This window comes from Molothrus ater, chromosome 5 (genome assembly GCF_012460135.2).
Source record: "Molothrus ater isolate BHLD 08-10-18 breed brown headed cowbird chromosome 5, BPBGC_Mater_1.1, whole genome shotgun sequence".
NCBI lineage: Eukaryota > Metazoa > Chordata > Aves > Passeriformes > Icteridae > Molothrus > Molothrus ater.
In genome coordinates, this window is record NC_050482.2 from 38991314 (window position 1) to 39015274 (window position 23961).

Below are 23961 nucleotides of genomic sequence, written 5' to 3' on the forward strand. Positions count from 1 at the left end.
AATGCTACATAGCCACAAGGCTGAAATGAGAACCTCTACTCTCGGGCTCCTAAATCCTACTAGGGAATTATGCCTCTAATGAAATGTAACTAAGTTATAAATTTTACTTTTCAGAATACTTCTGAAAAATCCCCCAAATTACATAATGTTTCACAATAGAAAGAAAACAACTCGGATATCACTATTTAAGTAACTGCATGCTCAAAGATTAATCCTGAAGCTTTCCTCCATTCTGCAATGCTGAGGCAACAGCCACATGAGGAGAATGTTACTGCCCAGTGTGACGAGCCAAAGAAAACCAGCCACAAATTATCCTTCTTTAACTCCATTTGCTTTAGTTAGGTACAGCTAGACTGCAACTAGACTGCAATACACCGCTTGCATTATTTGTTTTTCAGTTAAAAACAAAACCCCACTCTTAAATGAAACCTTCCCTTCCTTTTCAGGTATTCTTGAAAACTGACTTGAAAACTTTTTAGTCATATCCATCCCTAATAAAATAATGTCTTAACATACTCCAACAATAGAGACTACAAGTTTGTCAACCATATTTGTCTTCAATTTCTCCCACTTATCAGTAAGTGTACAATGATTACACACTTATAACAAGCTCTGAAAGAAGAGAATCACCTCTTTTTGTAAGACTTAAGTCTGTAACTTAGTGAAAAAGAATCCAAACACAAGACATGGTTAATCAGTTTAGGAGAAAAACAAATTCAAGAAACTCAGATGTCTACACTTAACAGAAATATCAACTATATATAGCCATATATCCAGTTTTTCTGGATATTCAATTTGTCCAACCACTGATATTCCTCATCTATAATAATATTCACCATATAATTATAAGGAAAAATAAATTTATATGAGAAACATTTTTTCAAACACAGGTATTTGAACATTAAATTTTAATATGATGCATGCTTATCTTAAAATTCAAAAAAATTCATTATCTGTGAAAAAGCTATCTTAAAACTGATTACCGCTATTAACCAAAAAACCAACCAACCAACCAACAAAAAAAAAAAAAAAACAACCCCAAAAAAACCCCCAAACCAAAAACCCAACCATCTGATTGTGACACAACTCAACAATCCTTGCCTATTTTTCAAATACACATGAGAAAACCTGGCAAGACATAGTCATAAAACTGCTGTTGCTAAGTGAATCAAAAGCTTACATATGCAGCACATTAAAAGACATATGACTAAGTGGCTAAAAATATTTGACCAAATTTGGGCAGTTTATTGTGCCATACATGGCAAGAATCAGGAGAGCTCAAATACACTTTTCAGGTATTATCAGAAACATTATTCATATTATTCATAACAACCAAAAATATTTTATTAAAACCTCGCTGTTGTCTCCAAAAAGATAATACCTATCTTAAGTCTAGTACAACAAATTGCAATTGATTCTATTGCTGAAAAACATGAATCGATTGCATCCTATGTCTCCATGTCCCCTTTTTCTTCTTAACAGAACTACAGGCAGGTGTTAGGTAGATCCTATCACTCTCAGTACTTTCCATAGGAAAGGCGCTTTTTACTATCATCAGGTATCTTAAGACAGAAAGCCAAGAAACAAATGTTATAAAAGAAATTTTATCTAAATGTTTTTCCATTTCTATTGCTCTGTTCACTTCTAAAAGCAATGTTTATCAAGTGTCAGAAGTGCCTCTGTTGCTAAAGACTGACATCTCAACCACAAAAGGAAAGCTTGTCAGAGCAGCATGATAAACTTAAAGCAGTAGCCTCTGAACAGACTGCCCTTCTAGATTTCAGCCTGCAAGTTATTACAAAGGAAAAAGCAATGTACATGCAAGATGTAAATAACTAGAATTCCACTGATGCTGCAGTAACTCAGAAAGATAAATTCTCACTTTTATTTCTGTCCCAGAATCTGAACACAGGACACAGACAGCTGCAGGTCTTCCTTCTGCACATCTCTTACAGCCCTTCCAAGATTCATCTCAGTTCTTCACAGTCATCTGCCCTTATCCCCAGTCCCTCCCTCCATGGCCCACAGTTCCCACCTAGAGCATCGGTTACCACTTAGTGAAACCACAGGTCATCCTGAAGCTCTTCCCAAGTGCTTGCAAAACACATCTGTAGAGCACATACACCAGCCAGCTCCTAGGGCAAGCAGAACATGGGAGCTTACACATAAGATACCCTTCATCCATGAATTGCTTTCTCTCCCTCAACCCCAGCCTCACCAACTGGCAGAAAGGCATTTCCACATGAAGCACTCACTACCCTGCCAGACTTGACCTAGCAAACAGGCCTCAAACAGAATGACAGCTGCCAGTGCAATCATATAAACCTTGTTTCCTTTGAGAACCAATTTAGAAATTAGGCTAATCAGTCATAAAGTCAAAGCAAAGTTGAGAATACAAAGTCTGGTTACCTTTTCTGATAAGAAAAAGGAAGTACACTGAAGTCCAGGAAAGAAAACCAGTTTCCATTTGTACAACAACCTGAAACCTGGACTGCAAAGACCAGCAAAGATCAACAGCGCCTGGCTCCCACACAGACCAGTCCTAGGTAGATCTAGCTTGTGCTGGTAACAACATTTTAACCTTTTCCCATAAATACCCAAAAGGGGACAACCAGATACCTGCTGAACATGCTAGACTATAAACTGCCATGACTTTGTATTTCAGTGCAAGTGGCAGGAGATGGAGCTGACTCTTGATACTACGCGTTAAGAACGCAGGTGATGGGGAAAAACAACTTAGTCAGTAGCCTTAAAAAGAAGCAATTTTAAAAGAAACATCAGAATGCTCGGTTCTTCAGGGAGTAAGCACCCAAAGAATTCAGCAGACAGTACTCTTCCCCAAAAGACAGGAAGAACAAGCCTGTAATTATTTTGAAAAAATCAGAAATCTTGTAGGGAAAGAGGCAATCAGTCTGTTAGACCACTGTCCCATTTACATGAAGCAGAGCCATACACCATGCACCTTACATGGGGCTACAATTTTTACTGATTTTCATTAACATTAACATCTAAAGAGGTAACGCCATCTAAATTAGGCATTCAGACATTACACTTCTTTTAGTAAGTTTTGGTAAAATTTGTCTCCATTCTCCACAGACAGATTAAAATCTACCTTTTTACTGATTAGATCAGTATTCTGATCTAGTCCATAAATTATTTTGCATCTATTATGAAAGCAAACGTTTTTTGTTTCACACCTCTGCCATCAAATTTTATTTTTTCCTTTTTTACTCTTGGTACAGAAAAGTCAAAAATATGAACACAGAAGAATATATTAAAGGGATAAAACAAGTCCAACAGCCATTCTGAATTGCCTTGTTAATACTGGAAACACAAAGAAGACCTCACACAGTGGGTCTGGAGTATAGTTTGTCCCCTCTTTCAATTTTTCCAGTGAAGTAATTCCAGTTGGTCCAACAGGACTTAGCAGGACATGAACATCTGTGCTAATGCACCCAAGAATCAAATTAAAGCAGCAGAGCTAGTTAAAAGTGGTTCCTGTTCTCTTTACCTTGGGTTGCTTGTTCCTCTGCCATCACACACCACACTTCCTTACAGCTATGCTGACACATTGCGCTAAACTGGACCAGAAAGGCAATTAGAATTTAAAATGAAATAAGTAAAAGAAAGAAAAATACTCTTATCTTTATCTGTTTAAAGCAGAATTATTTGCTTGGATTACATTAAAATGGATTTTGTATTCAGAGAAGCAGCATTGTTCTGAAATTTATTGTCATATCTTAATTCCACTATCAAAGAAACAAAATTTAGTTTCACTCTGAATTTTCACCCATTATAAAGCCTGTGTTAAAACTTCTTGTTTCAAACTGACACTTTTTGAAAGACATATTTCTAAATTAGCAACGGATTCTACCACTTGTACTTTTGAATTTACAACACATTTAAGCCTAGTTTCTTGTTTGTAAGTATTTCACAGAATAATAAAATATTTTGGGTTGGAAGAGACACATCTACATCCAAATGCCTGTCATGGGCAGGAACGTCAGGTTGCTGAGAGCCCCATCCAACCTGGCCTTGAACAGCCTTCCTACAGAAATCACATAACTCTCTCTGTCTATCTCACTGTCCTCCCTCCCTCCCTTACAGAGCAGTTTCAACTGAAACTGAGACAGGAACAGAGGCTGAAGAGAACTAAATTCACCAGTTGTCATGAGAAGGTGGTTAACCATGAATCCTCTGAAATAATGGCACCACAGAGCAGTTCACAGTGTGAGCTCAACAGTTACTACTCCCACCCAAGTCCTCGTGCTGACCTCCCAGTGAGCACAGCACCATGAGATAACCCCCACAGTTTGAACACTGGTCTCACTCTGCAATGATTTTTGCCCTCATGAGGAAAGGTTTTCTTAGGAGAGAGGACATTGCAGTTCACTAATCACATCTTCTGTTCATCTTCACTGACACTGGGAAAAAAAGAATAAGTTTACATATTGCAATTCTTATAGGTTTTCTTCTGTCAATAAACCACTAATGGAGAAGGTCTAAAAAGAAATTTGGTCAGAAGAACCAAACCAGGTCCAAGCAACACCTTCCACTTTTCAATAATTTACATATTTATGCTACACATTAATTAACAATGAAGTACCAACAAATGAAGTGGCAGTAAAGTGTATGAAATGAAACATGAGCCTTATCTAACTTTCAAGTTACAGAGTCAAAGTAATCTGCGAGTTACTGCCACCAGAACAAAAGAGGAATTTTTTTTTGCACCTAAATTTGTTACTCGGCTATTAATTCAATGTTTTCATACCAAGTATAGCATCTTAAAGTTCTAATACTTGTAATGAGTATATCCTAAGACTCAATGAATATTCTGGAACACTTTCAGGATGAAAGGTAGTAAGAACGACCAACAAATGAGGTTATGAAGTATTAGTGATTACTACACTTATTTACCATTCAAGTAATCACTATAAAAGCAGGTATTTCACATTTGCCAAGCATTCTGTTTAATACAGTACATACAGGCTGAAGAGGCTGCTGTTGATGTCCATGTTTATGTTAAGAAACAGAAGAGTTTTGGTGTTGTAACAGAACTTCACATCTTAATCTAGTATTACAGATGACAAATGTTGCTCAATTATGAAATTAAGCATTCATTTAGCGAACCCACAAGTCACAGCCTCTATTTTTCACTGAGCTGGTACTGGATACCTTGCCTACTGAAAAAATCTAGTTTTAGGATTGAATATTTTACTTTATTAAAGCAAGTTTTCTAGTAAAAATTGTATGGTCCACAATGCAAATATCCTTGCTAAACTAGTAATATTACCCTTTTGCTAGACTAGTGTTACTTTGTTTAGCTTGCCTGTAAATATTGTGCCTATGATACACTTGTGTGTTATTTTTTGGTAAAAATGGCCTACTATTTAAAATCCTGGAGAACTGACCCATAAGAAATAGTTAAAATTATTATTACTTTATCTGATAATTCAAACTACCAAAGTACTTCAAGAGTATCTCATGGCTTCTGCAAGTAACAGCAAAATCTTCTCCAGAGAAATTTCTTGGGAACACTTCACTTTTAAGCGCAGAAAATGAGAATCATTTTAGACATCTGCAAAAGCAGGTAAGAAAGACACTTTCTCCTAAGGAAAAACCACTACTTGAAGATGATACAACATTTCATGTCCATTCAAGTCTCATGGGGAAGGCATGCAGAGGCTATTGAAACTGAGCACCCATTAACTATCGTTACTTAATTCAAATACCGCAGAACTGTCAAACACTGACAAAAATAGACAAATCATTCCAGAACTCAAACTTCTCTAGCTATTATTTCCACTTCATGTAAACAACTTGTCAAAGTTTAAGATATACACGAATATATCTCAACAAAAGTTCACGTAAGATTTTCTTTCAGCTCCAAGATAAAACCAGGAGCTACATGAAGTCAGTAAATGTTTAGCTCAAATATGCAGTAAGAGCACAATGTAATTTCCATCCTACAATTCTGTCATGTTTTCTTTGCTACACTGAATTACAAATTTAATTATATGCCTTTAAGCTTTGCTAGTTTGTAACTTATAGTTAAAGCTGTAGGTTTAATTATGGACACAATTAATGAAAAATTCTAAAATCTATCGCTGCTGATAGTGATATAATCTACATGTTAAAAAGTTGATCTGATAGGGATTTTCCACTTTTTAAATCCTAATGAATGCTTAATCATAGATCTTAATCAGGACTACAATATTTGAGTTGTTTCAGAGTTTCAAGTAAAGACAGAATTATCCTTGCCCTCTAACCTCCTGCCAAGATAAAAAAGGAGGAGAGTTGGCTGCTGCAATGTTATTTACTCTAACCGGAGATGCTGCCCTAGTGTTACCAATCCCAGTAATGGATCACGACTCATTCTGACAGACATTATATGGACAAAACAACCCAATCTAATGCCTGCTCCTGTTCTAGCTGAAATAATCCCGACTATTCCAGGCTACCTAGCATTACATGCAAATGTGCTTCAAATAAATATTTGTTTTCATTTTTAGTTCTGTGAAAATCTATTTTCAGGAACACTTGAAATTCCCATACCAGAAGTTATCGCTTAATTAAAACCACCATACTAAATATGTAGTATTAAATTTTAATGGTATTCATCTACTGCAACACGAAGGAAAATCTCAGGACAGCCTGCCAAAAACATCTGCCTAAACCCCTCAAATAATCCTTGGAAAATGAGATGTCATGGAAAAAAAATATTTTGGGAGAGATCAAACCAAATGGCATTGAAAGACTAAGTTACTGATGCTGGTGCAGATCTATCTGCCTGAGTGGTATTTTTTTTGTCCTGGCTCAACATATTGACAAAGTTGGTGAAGAGACTGGACTCTATGAAGCAATCTTTGACTGAAGTTCAAACAAATGAGGCTTTTTCTTAAATTTGTGGTATTAAGTGCCTGAGAAACAACTTCTGCTTTTTCTTCTGATTTCTTTCAATTTAAAAAGAACATTAGTACTTGTTGTGGAACTTGCTTATAAATGAACTTTCAGGTTTCTTAGGCAGCTTTTTAACCATATGCCAAGTGAAAGAACAGGAGTTTACCAGGCAAAATGGAGAAATGAAGATCTGACTGACACCATGGTATTATAGCTGGTACAATGTGCAAATTCACAAGATGTCTTGAACCCTGAAGCCTTAGGCAGTAAGTATGTATAAATTACATATGACAGATCCTCATTTTAGCACATACCAAAAATCAGTGAATGTGGGAGTTGCATCCAGAACTGAATTTCAAGCTCTTTTGTTCCACAAAAGGCTTTCTCTTTTTTCTGGCCTCTGGCGAGGCAATTTCAACAGATCACAGAATCACAGAATGGGGTCAGGTGGGAAGAGACCACAGAGGGTCATCCAGCCTAAGCTCCCTGCTCAAGCAGGGTCATCCTAAGAGCACATGGCACACGATGGTGTCAAGACAGTTCTCAAGCATGTCCAGTGAGGGAGACTCCACAGCCTCTCTGGAAAATCTGTTCCAGGGCACAGTAAAGAAGTTCCTCCTCACACTCTGGTGGAACTCCTGTGCATCAGTTTGTGCCCATTGCCTCTTGTCCTATTGCTTGGCACCACTGAGAAGAGTCTGGAAAACTCCTCTGACACACTCCCTCCAGATACTGACAGACAGTGACCAGGTCCCCTCTCAGTCATCTTTTCTCAAGACTGAACAGGCCCTGTGGTTGATGCACCATGCTCAGTGGGACAAAGACAATACAACCCTCCACATCTACCTCCTGACAAGTATGGAAAAGAAACAAGGTTCAGGAGTAAACAAAACTGGCATACTGTAAAAATATAGTGGCATTATACAGTAATGCTTTCATTAAGCATTTATTGCTACAACTTTGGCAGATAGCAATTAGTTTTCATGGTCACACAATGTGTAGATACTACATCTCGGGAGAAAGCAATGTCATATATTTTTGTGCAATGACATGTATTTTTGTCCCAGTCAAATTAAAGAGTAGCCAATTGCATTTCAAATAGGGTTTTTTTTTTCCATGAGTAAACATAACCTGCTTTTAGCATATGGGTGACTAATCAAGTTCTTGAGCCAAAGTAGCTTTCCAGTTTAAAATACTTAACCTCCTGATATCCCCTAATGCACTTTCTTAACCAATATAATCTAGCAAAACAAAAAAGCATCAAGAAAACTTTGTAGGGGAACCTCTTTACATAAACAAATAGGTTTTTTCATTTCTATGTTCCTTCTATTAAATTTAAACAACAAGTGCCAAGTTTTCTTTTTTTCCCCTCTGCTTCTGACTATCACCTCTATACAGTTCTGAGTTCTTCAGAGTGGAAGAGTGCACTGCCTTGGAAGAAAGCAAACCTAACCACATCTATCAGCCTTCCTCTGTGAACTCATAGGCTGTTTGTATTCTAGTCATCAGCTGACGTTTAATCTTCTGTATTAGCAGGATCTAGGGGAAGTGTTCCCTGCTTTCTAATTTTAGCTAAGTGAAGTGGCAGAACAGAGTAGAATAAAAGAAATAACATTGAATTTAAGAAAAACAATAATAACCCTTCACACCATCAAGGAGGAAAAATTTACATGCTGATAGAGCATCCCAGAGTAATCAAGGCAACTTTCTGTGCTGTGATCCTACTACACCTTATTGCTGACAATAAAAAGGGCCCTTAACAGAAAAAACCCCAAGATTACAGGTACAAAAAGGCAGTAAGACACTCATTCAATTAGCACTTGCCATGTGTGGTTTTCTCCTTAGCATTATACAGTATATTAGTAGTAAAAGCAGATATAGTAAGCTGATAGGGGTGGTATCAGTCAGGGCTCTTTTACTCCCTAAGCAGGGGAATCTATGCAAATAAATGACTAATTGGTATAACTCAATTTAACATAGAATAAAAAAGTACATGTGAAGTACAAATAATACATCAGTTAGATTTATATGCATTTTACATGTAAAAAGTGAATATCATCAAATTGAATGAAAAAACTCATACACGGATGGAACCAAAAATAAAATGAGAAGCAACACTGGCATTTCAAATTGCTTAAGCATTAATCAGATAATCTTAAATATGATAAATATATTTGTTTATCAAAACTGCATTCTGTGCACAAAGCCACTTTAAAAAGGTAGGACTACATATACACATGGAAACTAATTGTTTCTCAATTTTCCATTTCTAAGGAAAGAATATCTTGCCCCTGCTACTTTCTGTTTCTGGACTGGGAAAAGAAAAGCTATTCTTTTCTCATGTAAATCCCAGAAAATTCTTCAATTTGTGATCAAACTTACAATTCATTGAATTGACTAGATAAATTGGAAATAATTTTCAGCTTTTCAAAAACGCTACTAAGTCTTGAAGATGACTTAGGTTGCAAATCAGCAGGTTCAAGATGAAGGTAAAGTATTCTGACAGGCTCACCAAAATTGAAGCAGAAAACCAGGGTTTTTCTGAAAAAAACTCAATTAAACAGAGTTTAAGTGAAATTATCCAAAAGCAAATCAGCCAAACTTGTTACAGTAAATATCAAACAGTTTCTTTTTCTCAAAACTGTATTTTTAATATAGATTTTGTCTATTCAGATGGTAATAAGGTGAGAAACCTGCAGCTTCCAGTCCCTGCAACTCTGTAGGTGTCAGACAACACCTTTGCCTGGTGTATCAGCAGTGACACCCCAATGCTCCTCAGGACAGGCCTTGCTCTGAGGCAGGGCAACACAGAAGTGTTGAGAAACCTCCAGAATAATCCTTGTAGCACAGTGTGTTTTACACATAACAGTGATGCATTTAAACTTAATTTTTCAACAAAAAAAAAAAAACCCTAAAAACCCCAGGAAGCAGCTCTCCAATTTTCTCCAATGGCTGTGGAACACACATATATACATAACTTCATTTTACAATCACTCATTTAACTTCTGCTTTCAGAAATACATGCAGAACAAAACCAGAAGAAACTGGGACCTGGTTTGCTTTCTGTTCTGTTGAAAGTTTGAAGGAATTACTCAGGGGAGTGCATAAGGTATAGACAATGCTAAAAAATTTGGTGTCAGGTAATTTCCATACACATTTTCATATTCCACATTGTAAGAACACACAGAGCATCATTTGGGAGAACCTGTCCAAAGCCTTTTTTCTCATTCAATCTGCACAAAAAAATGTCCCTGTGGTCTCCAAAAGTTAAGGTACTTACAACAGACAAGGGTCACCAAGACTCAAGTTCTCTGCAATTATAATTATAAGATGAATGACATCAGGATATACCTAAAGGCAAAATTCAAGTCAGACAAGTCACTTAAAGAAACCTCTGGAAGTTAAAAAAAGTGTTTTCAGGGTGTCCCACTGCTAAGCAATCTTCTAAAATAATTTGTATGCGTGCTTCAGAATATTTAACAAAATTATTTGTTCAAACAAATAAAGAGATAATAATCAAGCACATCACAAGCCTCTGTCAATTTTAAAGAATAAAAAGAAATATGCAAGACCAAACTCCCTTTCTCTCAAAGGCCAGCTATGCAGCTGTTCATCTGCGTACACATAGTTTACAACTTCTAAAAAAGGCGTTTTTGCCACAGTGTAACTTAACACTGTCCTCAATAAGCTCGCTACACTGTGAACTTGCTGAGCTTCCTCACTGGTTGGAGGGAAGATGTGCACCCACGTGGATGCTTCCTCTGCCCCAGCAGCAACCCCAGTCCCACCTCAACAGCTATCTTGATTCCATCCAAATTTTTCACTAGCACAAGAAAACAGCCGTGAGTACTTCCTAACAGGGACGGCCATCTAGGATTTCTCTTGAGCCACAAAATTAACAACATCCACTTTGGAACCCTCTCTCTCTCCCAAAAGAGCACGACAGAAGTACCAGCTTTGACATCGGATTCCCTCTGGTCTATATAAACAGGAAATTCTTTGGTACAGTTGTCCCATTAGAAACTCATTATGACAGATTAACGAAACTGCAAGTAATCACAAGTTCCTAAGAAACTACTTACAACCCAATTGCACTGAAAAATGGTCAGGAAGACAACAGCCAACAAGTAAAATAATCTGAGCTTACTTAGACCCACCCACAACAGTATGTATCACTATATATACACAACACATGGCATTTTAAAAGAGCCAATTTTCAAGTCTTTTTTTTAATCCTCTGAATGGGTATCACATGGACCAGAAGCCATTTTCTAAAAGGCAATTTTATTAGGAAGCTACAGTAGTAAGGAAATAAAGCAAAATTATGGTAGGAATTAAAAATAATTTTTTAACAGATAAAACTGAGACAATCAAGATAAAATCTGAAGTAAAAATGGGTATGGATAGTATAAACTTATAGTAACAGAGCAGAGATTTGGAAAGAAAAGTTAGAAACATCAATGAAAAAACACAGCTGTCAGGGGCAGGAATACTAAAACATTTTTTAGATATGTTAAGAGTGGAAAAAAACCCCACAAACAGTATATAGGGCATAAATAAATAAATAAATAAATAAATATAGAAAATTGGTCAAAAATACTTCTATCTTGTGTTTTGAAAGAATCAGAAAGTTTTATCTTGCATAATGAGGCTGATATACCTTCTATTCTACTAGTAATAAGGAAGAACATTAAAACCCCATGGATCACTATTTTAACTTAGTAGATCTTGGTCACAAGTGTGCTTGGGTAGCTCCCTAGGCACTATTCAAGAACTAATGCAGCTTTAAGTTTGCCAATGTTTGTCTTCTAAACAGATTGTGAAATACATGGAAAACAGCAAAAGACTGATAACACCATAGCAGCTCCGCAAAGCAGCAACAGCAATGCCTGAATGTGTTAGCTTGTCAGCCATACTGGATAAAATAAATAAAAAATTAACTAACAAACAACCAAAAAATAATCCATGTGAAAGATTCTAAGATAACTGAGGTTCATTAGGCTTATCAGCCAGAAGGCTATACCATGTCAACACAGTTATACTGTCCCAAAAGCTTTGCTTAGCTTCACCACCAGCACCACTGCTTTTTCTGCATCATGGAGCCAGACCTGGCACAGAATGCAGCTGACACTCACTCCTATGATCTGGGGCACTAGCAAACAGTTTTGAATCAACATGGGTCCAACGAGGCTCTTTAAGCTTGCAGCCTTGCCAGATGAAAGCTTATCCCCCCCAGAACAGCTGTTCATAGATGTTCATGAAAGCTTACCAGCAGAGACAACTTTGATGCAGAACCTGAAGAGGCTTCCTCAGGAGAGGACACCTTGAAGTATGTCTCCCCAAACCTGAGTTACAACAGATTTCTCTTCTTTTTGTCACAGTATACCCTCACCATATGAAGTATCAGATTATCAGATTAACTCTGATGTGTGCTGTTTTGGCACACAGTGCATGAAAACCCAGCACAAACTGAGTATTTTTGAGAAGCAGTTCTCTACACTGCATCTGCAACCAGTGTTACTGTTGTTCTCTTCATGGCATTAAAAAGCAAACCAGACTCTGACAGAGTCTCCAATACTTACTCTGATACAGAGGTCAAGAATTATATATGTTGACTTTTCCTGACTGTAATAGAAGCATTGTTATACTAAAAATGTTATACTTTTTGTCAGTATCTTACAAAAAAAGCAGCTTCTTTTTCTTCAAACTGCTGTGTGTGCTCCAGTACCAACACCATCTCAAGCCTCGTTCTGGATTTGTTTGCATGCTCTGATGCAGGCTGTACCACCTTCACCACTGCCACCAAACACGTGAGACAGCAGATCTGCAGCATTTCACACAGCAACACTTAATGACTCTCCAAGTCACAGCTCTGGTCATGCCTATTTTGTGTGGCAGAACCTGCACTGCCTCAAGAGGTCATGCCTGCTATCCCCTAAGTGTCTACAAATTCTAGGGAAGAGTTTACAGACAGGGCAAGGAGACAGCTGTATATTCCCCATCCTCTACAGAGCCTTTGATCCTCACAAATCAAGTTATCTCTGTGGGTAGAGGCAAACCTGTAAACTAGTCAATGCTGAATGTTGTAACTCTTGCTTAACCTTCTGAAGAGCAATTTAATCCATGCAAGCAAGCCAGAGCAAAATACTGTACCTAGAGGAGCAACTGTCACCCACAGCACACATGCCAAAATCAGCATGGCAAAATCATGGTGTCCTCCGCACTTTTGTCACAGAACAAGGAATTCAGACTTTCATACACCTGCTGCAGCAGCTCACCTCCAGCTTCTCAGTCCTGCATGCCAAATTTTGGAAGCTCAGAAATGAGTTCCAAGGAGAAAAGGCACTAAAGAAACTTGCTAATGATGTATTTTTTCACTGTCTTTAGCTGCACACAGTACCACTTTTAAGAGATAATGGAAAATATACCTTTGGTAAAAGTTCTTGAATGCTGATGAAAACAGACACTTTAAGAAAGCATTTAAAGTGAGCTTTTATGATCTTCTTTTCCTGCTACACTTGATTTTAGGCAGTTACACAAAAACCATATCCCAGTTGATAGCAATTAGACCCCCATCTGAATATTTTGCTTTAGATTCTATGACATTCAGATGATGAAAACATTTCAAAGTACTTATAAACACCATCCCTCTCCAATAATTTGCCTATGTTTCAAGATGACTTTTAAGCAATAATCTGTTCCCTGCAGGAGGTAGTGTTATAAGACCAGAAAACACTAATTCCTTTGAGCTAACATACACTAATCATAATCACTCAGGGCATGATTCTACACGAGCTCACTGTTGACAAACAGGGAGGTCCCACTCTCCCTCCTCATTCTCAACTGCACACTCCCAAAAGCATTTGTCAGACTCTCCATTAGCCAATTCACTAGCCAGCAAGGCAGAAACAACCTTTTCTTCCTCCCCACCCACTGAAACAAACAAAAAAGGGGGAGGGAAAGAAAACAGCATGGTGGGAAGAGCACACCCTTTCAAGGCAGCAAAGTAGGGTATGGCCTCAATTGCACCTGCAGGAGCTGCAGCCACTTCAGAGTTTCAGTCTAAAAAGGATTCTAGAGAAAAGGACAAAAGCCTAAATTGCTAATTATGCAGTAACTCGTTTACATTGACTTCTAACTTCTGAGAGGCTGCTGACATATTTGAATTGCATCAGGACACAAAACACACTGAGTTTCTCTTAACCAGGACTGTGTCAGCTTGAAAGAAATAACAAAAGCGCAGAAGTCTGCTGTTTACCTGACCTTAGCAGTAGGCATGTCATCACAAAATCAATCACAAATGTTCTGAAGTTTGCTTCTTGTACATCAGATTACTAGTTAAAGATGTTTATTATTAAAGAGCACAAAAATGAAAGCCTGGCTGAAAAGCACATTGGCTTCAAGGTGAGCCATACAAATGCACACTGGCTTTACTGACTGCCTTTCCCCCACAAATACCTACAAACAAATGCTAAACAAGTGAAAAAAACACCCCACAAAAAATGAAATTGCTTTAACATTATGGAGAAAGCACACACACACTGCCTGAGCAGGGGGAAAGTCTAAGCACTGCAGTTTTAGTAGGTAACCCTCAGTGTCCCTGGAAGGGGAGGAGCAATAGCAAGGACAGGAGCAGGGTTTCACAGGGAAGACTTCCAAGTTTTCACATTTAAGACAAATGAACAAAAGCCTGTGCGACTTTCTCTACTATTCATCATCCACTGTTCATGCTGTAAACTGAAAGCTCCTGCAATGCAAACTGTTTTGAAAACTGGTTCTCAATTAATTTTCACAAAAGTTCTATCCATCAGGCTAGGGGCTATACTCCAAATGCCTCCGAGTACTTGGTGAGAAACTGACTCCATGTTGTACAGAAGAGAGAAACCCACTTCCTGACATTCCAGAAGATGACCTTTGATGTCTTGAGCTTGCTCTTCCTACGCTACACACCTCGACAAAAAAACTTCTGGAGGGGAAAGCTGTTCTGCCAGCATAATTTTCACTATTAAATTAGGCAAAAAAGTGCTAGAGCTTTATGCTTCTCCTAAGGACTCTACTTCGACATTAAATATTCATTTATGCACCTATATATAAGCAATACTAAGGCTGAACAGCCAAATATTCCACGCCTAGGAAATGCTTTAATTAACACTGCCTAAGCCAAAGCAATTGGCCCAACAAACCTCTGACCTGTGTAGAGTCCTAGATGATTTCTACTTCCCTGTGGCTAAATGAATTTGTTTCATTCAATCTGTGAGATGATCAGTACTTTTGTAATGTGTGGTTATTCAAAATTATGGATTTTTCTTTACAGCTCAGTGTTCAGCCTGTACTATTTAAATCTTGTTCCAAATAGAGCTCACTCTCATGTGCTCTTACTTGCCACTTGACAACCATTTAGGTACATAAGCAGGATTCATAAAATCTCCACCCCAAAAGTTATTGCTTTAGAGATCATAAAACAAACAAAACAAACAAAAAGGTCATCATAAGCCATGTCCCCTGACCTGACCATACAATTTGAAATACCATGGAACTGAGGTTTTAGGATATCCACTACTTCATAGGGCTAAAGGAAAGTTTCCTTTGATTACACTTACAATCACAAGTGCATACAGATTTTCCTGCAGATTTCCCTCCTACCTCATCCACCATTCTCCTCTTTTCCCCCTCACTGATAAAGCAAAAGTTCGATGAGCAACAGCATCTTTTATCATATGTCCTGAGCTATCCCAAGAGTAAATCCTCAATGAGGCCCCATAATCTAGGTATGATGACATAATACAGTATTAAAAGGTTAATGCATGTTAAGTCCAAGTACAGATTTCATGTTAATTACCTCATATCTAATATACCAACAAACGAGTTCCTTTATTTCAGTATTCCCAATATCAGTCTTTCTTTTCCACACTATCAATTTTCCTAACTCTCAGTTTCATCCTGACAGCCAGCCCACATCTGACAGCTTGCTCTTGCCTCCACTCTTCTGACTCACTCCTACGTCCCTACTCTATTTTTGAATCTTACAGCTTCCTCCTCTGTGCTAGTGGAGGCAAAGAGGTCACAGCACAGATAGAACCAGCCTAAGTCTAGATGAATTTTACAAGTCCACAGCACCCTGACATCTGTACAGCTTCTGTGTTTTGAATTATCATACTCAAAATTAACACACATGTATCACTGTATGGTACTGTAGGTTTTTTTAGGTCTTGGTATATTCTATTGGATATCAGCTTTTCCCTGAAGCACTCTTCTGATAAGCCTGAAAATATTTGAAAAAAGGTTTTCTTCTGAAAAATCCTATCTTACTGCAAAATGCTAGAATATTAAAACATAGATCCATCCAAGGAGATTTTGCTTCTGGCAATCTAATTCAGTATTAAAAAAATTCCATCCTCCTTTACAGCTTCATAGCTGAAAACAGTAAGAGAACAAACATTGTAGAGATCCAGAGTTCTGGTCAAAGGGATGGACTATCTCTCAGAAAAATAACTCAATAGGCAGAACTCTTTGGCCTAGAACAAAATGACACTGATGACCATGTCACAAGACTAAAAATCAGTAATAAGAGAAATCTGTTCACCATTTCTGCTAAAACAATGAGTTCAAGTCATTACATGAAGCTAGTAGAATCTGCAACCAAAAGACATGAAGAAACAAAAGCTACTTTTCTGAGAGCTGATTGGAATGCTATGTATCAGCAGAAGCAAAGATGACTTATCACTGGTCTCAGTAGACTGGCCTCTCCTTTTCACACAAATCAGACATTGGAGCTGTATGATTAACTGAAAGAATGCTAAAGGCCTCAGACCCTTATAGAGGAAAAAAACCCTCTTAACTACAATTTAAATTAATAGTGTAGCATTTTTACTGATACTTCTCAGAATGGGTAAGTGATGAAGGGCTTCGTTTTTTTCTCTTTTTCTGCAACAGAAAATACGTTATGGTTTTTTCATTAGGACTACAAGTAAAGACAATGCCATTCTTGCATTCAACAAGATTCTGTGTATCTGAATACAGAGATATGACTAAGTTTAACAATCTGGCCTCTCATTCAGGAGGGGTTTTTAAAGTACAGGTATATAAATTACCACACAGAGAATTACAGTAAAGCTTCTGCGCATCCTACTACTTGAGAGTAAGTACAGGGTAGCTCACCTCACTGGTGCTACTATACCCAGATGCTCTTTCCAGAGGAACCTGAACCAGATCCCTCTGAAGCAATCCCTTAATATGCAAGCCACAAAAGGCACCTATTTAAACTCTTAGCATACAATGGGGCAGAGCAACTGACACCATCCACCTGGACTTATGCAAATGGTTTACACTGTCCCATATGATATCCTTCCCTGTAAGCTGGAACGATCTGATGAATGGATTTGATCAATGTATCACTTGGTGGATAAAGAAATGACTGAATGGCTCCATGTAAGAGTTGTGGTCAATGCCTTGTGGTCCACATGGAGACCAGTGCCAAGTGGAATCCCTCAGCAGTTGGGGCAGATACTGCTCAACATCTTTGTCAGCAACACTGACAATGGGACCAAGCACACGCTCAGCACGCTGGCTGACACGCCGCGTGATGCAATGCCATCCAGGGAACCTGGACACGCTTGAGAGACAGGCCAAGGCAAACCCCAGGAAGTTCAACAAAGCAGAGTGCTGGGTCCTACATCTGGGTCACAGCAATCCCAGAAACACCCACAGGGGTGGGCAAAAAAGTCATTGAGGAGCCCACCCTGGGGAGAAGGACTTGGGGTGATGGTTGATGAAAACTCAACATGAGCCATCAGTGTGTGTTCACAGCCCAGAAAGCCAACCCTGGGCTGCACCAAAAAGAGCATGGCCAGCAGGCCAAGGAGAGGGATTCTCCCCCTCTACCCTGCTCTGGCTGTAACAGCTACTGGAATGATAACCAGTTTATAGCAAGCTTGGGTAGAGGCACAACAGCTTACAGACAGCAAAAGTGCATTATGCAATAAAGCAGTATTATCAATATGCTACTACCCTTCATTAATTTAATTAAGTTTGTCGTATAAAGTCATTGCCACAAAAGAAATTTCTTCTACTAGCTACACAGGTTCTTGCCACATTTTCAGTTTTAATAATTAGCTACTGTGCTACTGAAGGAGGCCAAGAAAGAGGGTATTAGAGACAAAGCTAAAGACAGCTGGGCTGGTTTTTTTCCCCCTGTTTTTGGATGGCTGCCTTCATTTCACTGGAACACTACAAAGCAAGTTGACCATATAAGGCACTGGGATTCCCATGGAAAATGCTTACACAAATCTATCCATGAAGTCTATTTAGTTTATATATCACAGTTAAGATGAACATTTGCAGTACATTTTTAAGACACTTTAGAATTAAATCTTACACATATAGTATTACTTTGCCTTAACTGAGCTCATGCAAATAGCCTTCCAAAAGAATCTACAGCTTAACATTCAACTGAATGCACTTCTTTACATAATATTAAGACCAGATCAATTTCAAAACTGCAGGGAGCATTCATAAACACAACATCCTTGATTTTGGTGCAAAGGAAAAGTACCAGAAATTCAGGGGTCTGACAGCAAATGAATCTCACTGTCAGCCACTAGCTGCAGTCTGCATTTATCAGAGGCAGCAACTTGCTGCATGGGAAGATTATTTGTAGCCTAGATTCCAACAAGAATAACTCTAACGAGCAAGTGCTTATAAGGAGATGGTAATACACAGTCTACAGAGAAAGAACAGAGAGAACTGAAGAAAGCAACATTCTTGAACAGATAGGGATGTAAAATAGAAAGGACTGCAGGGTTTCCACTTGAGAAGGGCAAGGGACTTTTCAAGACAATGGAAGGAAACATCAGTCTAGAAGATGGGGCTACAAAGAAGTAAGTATGAACCTCAGGATTAGACATATAAATACAAGAATACAAAAAGCTGAAGTCAGAAGTATGTGCCAGTATGACAACAGTGTCTTCTTAGCTCTAGGGTTTATTTTTCAGAAGGAATCAAGCACTTAAACATTGGGAAGCAACACTTCTAACACAGTATCAAAATTTCTAGAGAACTCTGTCATACTCTTTATATACTACCTCCCCTTAATATTTGCATTAATCTTTTTAGATAAGAATTTCACAATTGATCTTTATGAAAGGTCAATTTTGCCAATAAAATGCATAGTTTAGTTAATACTGGTTTTCCTCTTCATACAGATATCCAAACCTCACAGTAAAACCAGACTACCAGATCTGCTGAATTAAGTAGAACATTTTGCGCCTACTTTAGGTAGGACTAGAATGTAATTCTTCAATAGCCTATTGACTCCTAAGGACAAAAAAATGTGCTTGTAGATTAACACAATCTGAACAGAACTATTCCTTCCAGTAAATGTTAGCTGCTGCCAGACCTAGCTGCCTTTTTGCACCTCAGCAAATATACTCCATCTAACAAAGACACTAACAAAAAACAAAGCAGAAGAACTAAGCAGTGTGTAGCCAAACAAGACCCAGAACTAGTTTTATTATAGAAACTGAGTACATATGTGACCATGGTAAAAATACAAAAAAATTACCACTACCTTTGTGTAAAAGATGAAACTTTAGTCTGATCTTAAATTTGACCCTGAGGCTAAACCCATTTGAAGCCTATATGCCAGACTGTGAATCAGGAGCCATCTCTACTCAAGTTTGGAATTCATTTGGCTAACATTCCCCCGGATTAAAAACACTCCTTAAGAAGCTGTAGATTTATGTAATTTTATCCACAGAGGAGAGCTAAGACTAGTTCTCACCATCATGCCACTGGGTGGACCTAAGCAGCAATTTAATGGATGGCTCAATGTTCTTGTATCAGTATTTTAGAAGTTACTGCTGTCCAACTGCAAGCTCATCTACCACACTGACTTGCCAAGTCAACAAATTAAACTTCCCTACACAAGAGTCAATGGGTATGGGAATGTACAGGAGCTGTCAACAGGATATGGGAAGGCACAGGAGCTGCCTACTTGTGCTTAAGTAGGCATTTAGTCTATAATAACAACAGCACGTAGTTCACAATATCTATATACCCCTATCTAAAGTAAATGCATGCTTAGTTCAGAAATATGTGCCATTTTATACCAAGCTACTTCAGATAACTTCAGAGTAGCTACAAATACATGTTTGCTCTGCAGGGTATCAACTTGCTAAAAGCACATTTTACAAGGTCTTAGACTCAAAAAGCCACATATGTGGGCTCTCCTTAGAAGAAACCTTTAAGGGCAGAGACTGCCTCTGTGGGATGTCTCAGCTGGGATGCTGAGGTTTGGTTTGAAAGGACTGTATTGATACATTTCTAGATTCAAATTCACTCCTTATCAGTCCTGCACTAAATATAAAGCACTGAGTAAAACTGAAGCAATAAATACAGCGTTAACACTCCTGGCTTTAGGAATGGCACAGTAAATACCTACTACTACTGCTCTGCTGAGGACTTACTCATTAGATTGAATTAGGTTAGGCAAAAGACAACACGACTATAGCATGCTGCAGACATGAATATCACAAGCACTCCTCTGTAACACGCTAGGGAGCAAGAGGGAGAAGGAAACAAGAGGGCGAGTTTTTGCCTTTCCACGTTAGTCTCAGCTATAGTTTGCTTTCTTCCCATGGAAATCACTAATGTCTGAGACAGAACAAGTTGCTAAAAGGGTCGCATACTTTGCAATTAAACAACTTAAGCTGCAGTGCACAAGACGTGGGGCTCTACACAAACAGGAGTTGATGCTGCGCAGTTGCTCTGGGCCCTCTTATCCAGTCACTAGCAGTCATTACCTAAAAATTTTAGAATCAGTTCATATCTTCCCCTTTCCTCATTCCACTCCTGCTGCCCAGGAATAGTGAGAAGAGGTGGTAACTGATGATCAACAAAATTCAGCCCCACCAGTCTTCACGACCATTTAGGAAAAAAATGGAAATTCAGGTCAGGGAAAATCAAAAGTTTTAATATGTGATTTTGAAGTTTTAAGCCTAGTAAGATCACAAAGGTAAAGCATTCTTTGAAAACCTACAAACAGCTGACCTTGAACACATGTTGGGGCAGTGCTCACCCTCATTTTAGACACAAAATTGCATCTCAAGTGCAGAGGATAGTGGTGAAAGAAGATATGTGGCCAGAATGCACCACTCACTTTTTGAGTTCAAAGTGAAGAAGTTCAGATCCAGACTACCTGAATCCAAATAAAGTCACTTTCTAGTCAAGAAACTTCCAGTAACTTTGCAGCTGTTCTTTGTATCTTTGTACAATATCATTTTATTGATATACTCATCAATAAAATATGTATATATGTGCACTAAAATCAACATACATATCGAGTTTCAGAAGAAAAAGGTTTAAGATTGTTATGAGAATTAATTCCCGCAGCCTTAACGAAAACAACAGGACACCCACACATTTATGAATGGATAAGATCATTAACCAAGCTGAATAAAACTGAGCTGAGCTGTCCCACATGAAGATGGCAAGCAAAAACAATGGTGACACAAAATACACTTACACCATCTTGCTGCTCTAGGGTTTGCATCTAACCACACTATTCCAAAAGCAGAGCATATAATTATCTAACAGACCAGAAAAAGTACTTTGATAAGTACTGCTGTAAAACAGGTTTAGGTATTACCATAGATAGTTCCTTTTACTAAGCAACTCATTTAGCTAAAACAGATGCAAACCCTGTGCTTGGATATGAGTTGTTTATTGTTATAGAGAAGGGAAAATCTAGAAAGATGAGTTAAAGTTATAGCTATAGTTGTGGAGAACCTAGAAGATAGCATTTTCAACTTGAGCACTAAAAGAGGATGCTCCAAGTACACTAAGGGCTGTAGAGTTTGGCCACAAATCTGCAAGCCTTACAGATAATTCTACTGAAGTTGTGGTATTTACAGAAGCTTAAGTGTTTCCAGGAGTAGAAGCAAGATCCAATTCTTGAGTTTGTTTCTCACTACTTCTATAGTAGAGCTGTATAAAGACTTACAAAGAAATTAATTACTGTTTCTTACACAAGCATTGAAAATTGAGGTTTTCAGATTAAGGTGTCAGGCATTGATTCATAATGTTCTTAAAAGTGATCAACAGTAGTTGGTGAAAAAGTTCAAGTGTAACATGAATTGATGTTATCAAAAACAACAAAAAAGGGGCTCATGGTGGTAATTTTCCTTATGCTTTAAACTGCTGTGTTCAGGTGTCTGTGGAGCCTAACAATGAGATCAGAAAACTGTTGGACTGAAATGTGCCAGTGCCTATAAAGGTACACCAAAGCCCTTGTTCCAGAACTTTCCCATTCTTATTTGGGAAGCTAATGCTATCTAGGGAAGAAGTCTACAGCATGCTCATGTCTTAAGCCATCTGCATAATGGAGATAGCATTCATGCAAGAGCCAGCAGCAAGGACTGGATGTGGGAAGGTAAAAAAAGGAAAACTCAGAATCGTCACCTTGAAAAAAGAAGTGATTCTGTGTTTAATTTTCACTTCCCCCTGAGAAACCTGACAATAAAGCCAGCTTTCTGTAATTTGGAGCTAATTTGGATGTCATAAAATCAGGAGTTAATTCCTGCCATGTTATTTATACACTTATTTAGAGAGCACTGAGGTAACAAAAGAAGTATCTCTAAAATAAATGTCTACCCAATTGCAACTGTGCATCACAACGCAAGTTCCAAGTACTGCTTTGGTAGGTACCTATACATGTCTAACTACAGGCCTAGCAAGAATATCACACTGCAGAATATGACTATGCAGTTTAGAAAGAATATTCTATTTACTAGTTCTAGCATGGGCAAATATATAGCTAGAAGAGCTTAAATTCAACAAGAATCCAAGGAAAGAAGGACCTTACTGTTGATTTGATTAATATCATTCTTTGTATGAGACATCTATGAGCTAGCTTCATTCAACTATGAAGTAATGACTCCCTAATTACAGCAATCTTCTCTATTAATGCTTAATATTCAAAATTACCCTGTACTTAAGGTCTTGAACTGAAGATATGAGGTCTAAATGAAGGTTAAATGTGGAACTGCAATACAGTATTTGTCTTGCTCATAAGGAAATGGCTTATTTCTTTCATTTGCGAATTGATCTACATCTCAGAACTCTGGCATGCACACTAGCACCAGAGAAGCTGAACAGCTGATGGCCCTTGTGTCACCAGCAATCTCCTCATGACTCCCAAGAAGCACACAGCTATTGGCAGAATTCAAGCAAACTGACACCACCCTTATTCTTCAGGTGTCGTGTATAAGTGAGCAGCATGAGTTTCCTCAGTTAAACAGTACCTTAATCTCAGATGACTGTACTGTGTTGTCTCATGGTTCTTGAGCTAAGCTAGTAGCAGACCCATCCTAGCACACCAAAGTATGAAATCTACTTGGCAAAACCAGGAAATTTTACTGGAAGTAGCACACGAACACTACGACTGAAGCACTCATGTAACTGGAAAACCAGAAGTACAGGATGATCCTAAATGTCGTTTATGAAGTGCTTAAACTTAGCTTCTGTTTTAAGAATTACTGTTTGCCTTTTAGCTAATTTCTGTTCTCAACTTGGACTGAGTCATTTTTTCCATTACTGCAAGCAAGCTACTTTGTTTTTGTTGGATGCTTTAAGTCTAAGCATGTTCAGAACACCACAACTACAGAACTATAGTTAAAGCAAGATAAAATTGGCTGAAATTAACAATTCAAATGAGCTTGAAGCAAGAGTTACAGCCCATTTATTTTCAAAAAAATCTTTCAACTACTTTAATATCAGTATACAAAATTTAACCCATTCCTTCTTTGCCCTCAAGTACATAACAACAGTTATCACCGTTTGGATTGATTTTAGAGACCCAACCTTTCGATTTTTTTACCAGTAGAGATCTAAACTTATACCATCTCATATGCAAGAAGGTAACCAATTGTGTAGTTTTAGTTTATTACTTTAGGATCTCAGCTTTCTCTAAATGAAAACTTAATAAAAATCAGAGACTGTTGAGAGATCCTCTCTGTCATGTTAGAAATAAAATGTTTGAACAGCAAGACAGCATTTCTTTTATTT

The 23961-nt window shown here is 38.0% G+C and overlaps 1 protein-coding gene across 1 annotated transcript in view; it reads right to left on the minus strand.

Annotated features, from left to right (window-relative positions):
• The window catches only part of PPP1R12A (protein phosphatase 1 regulatory subunit 12A), a 113325-nt gene that overhangs the window by 70085 nt on the left and 19279 nt on the right, over positions 1–23961 (minus strand).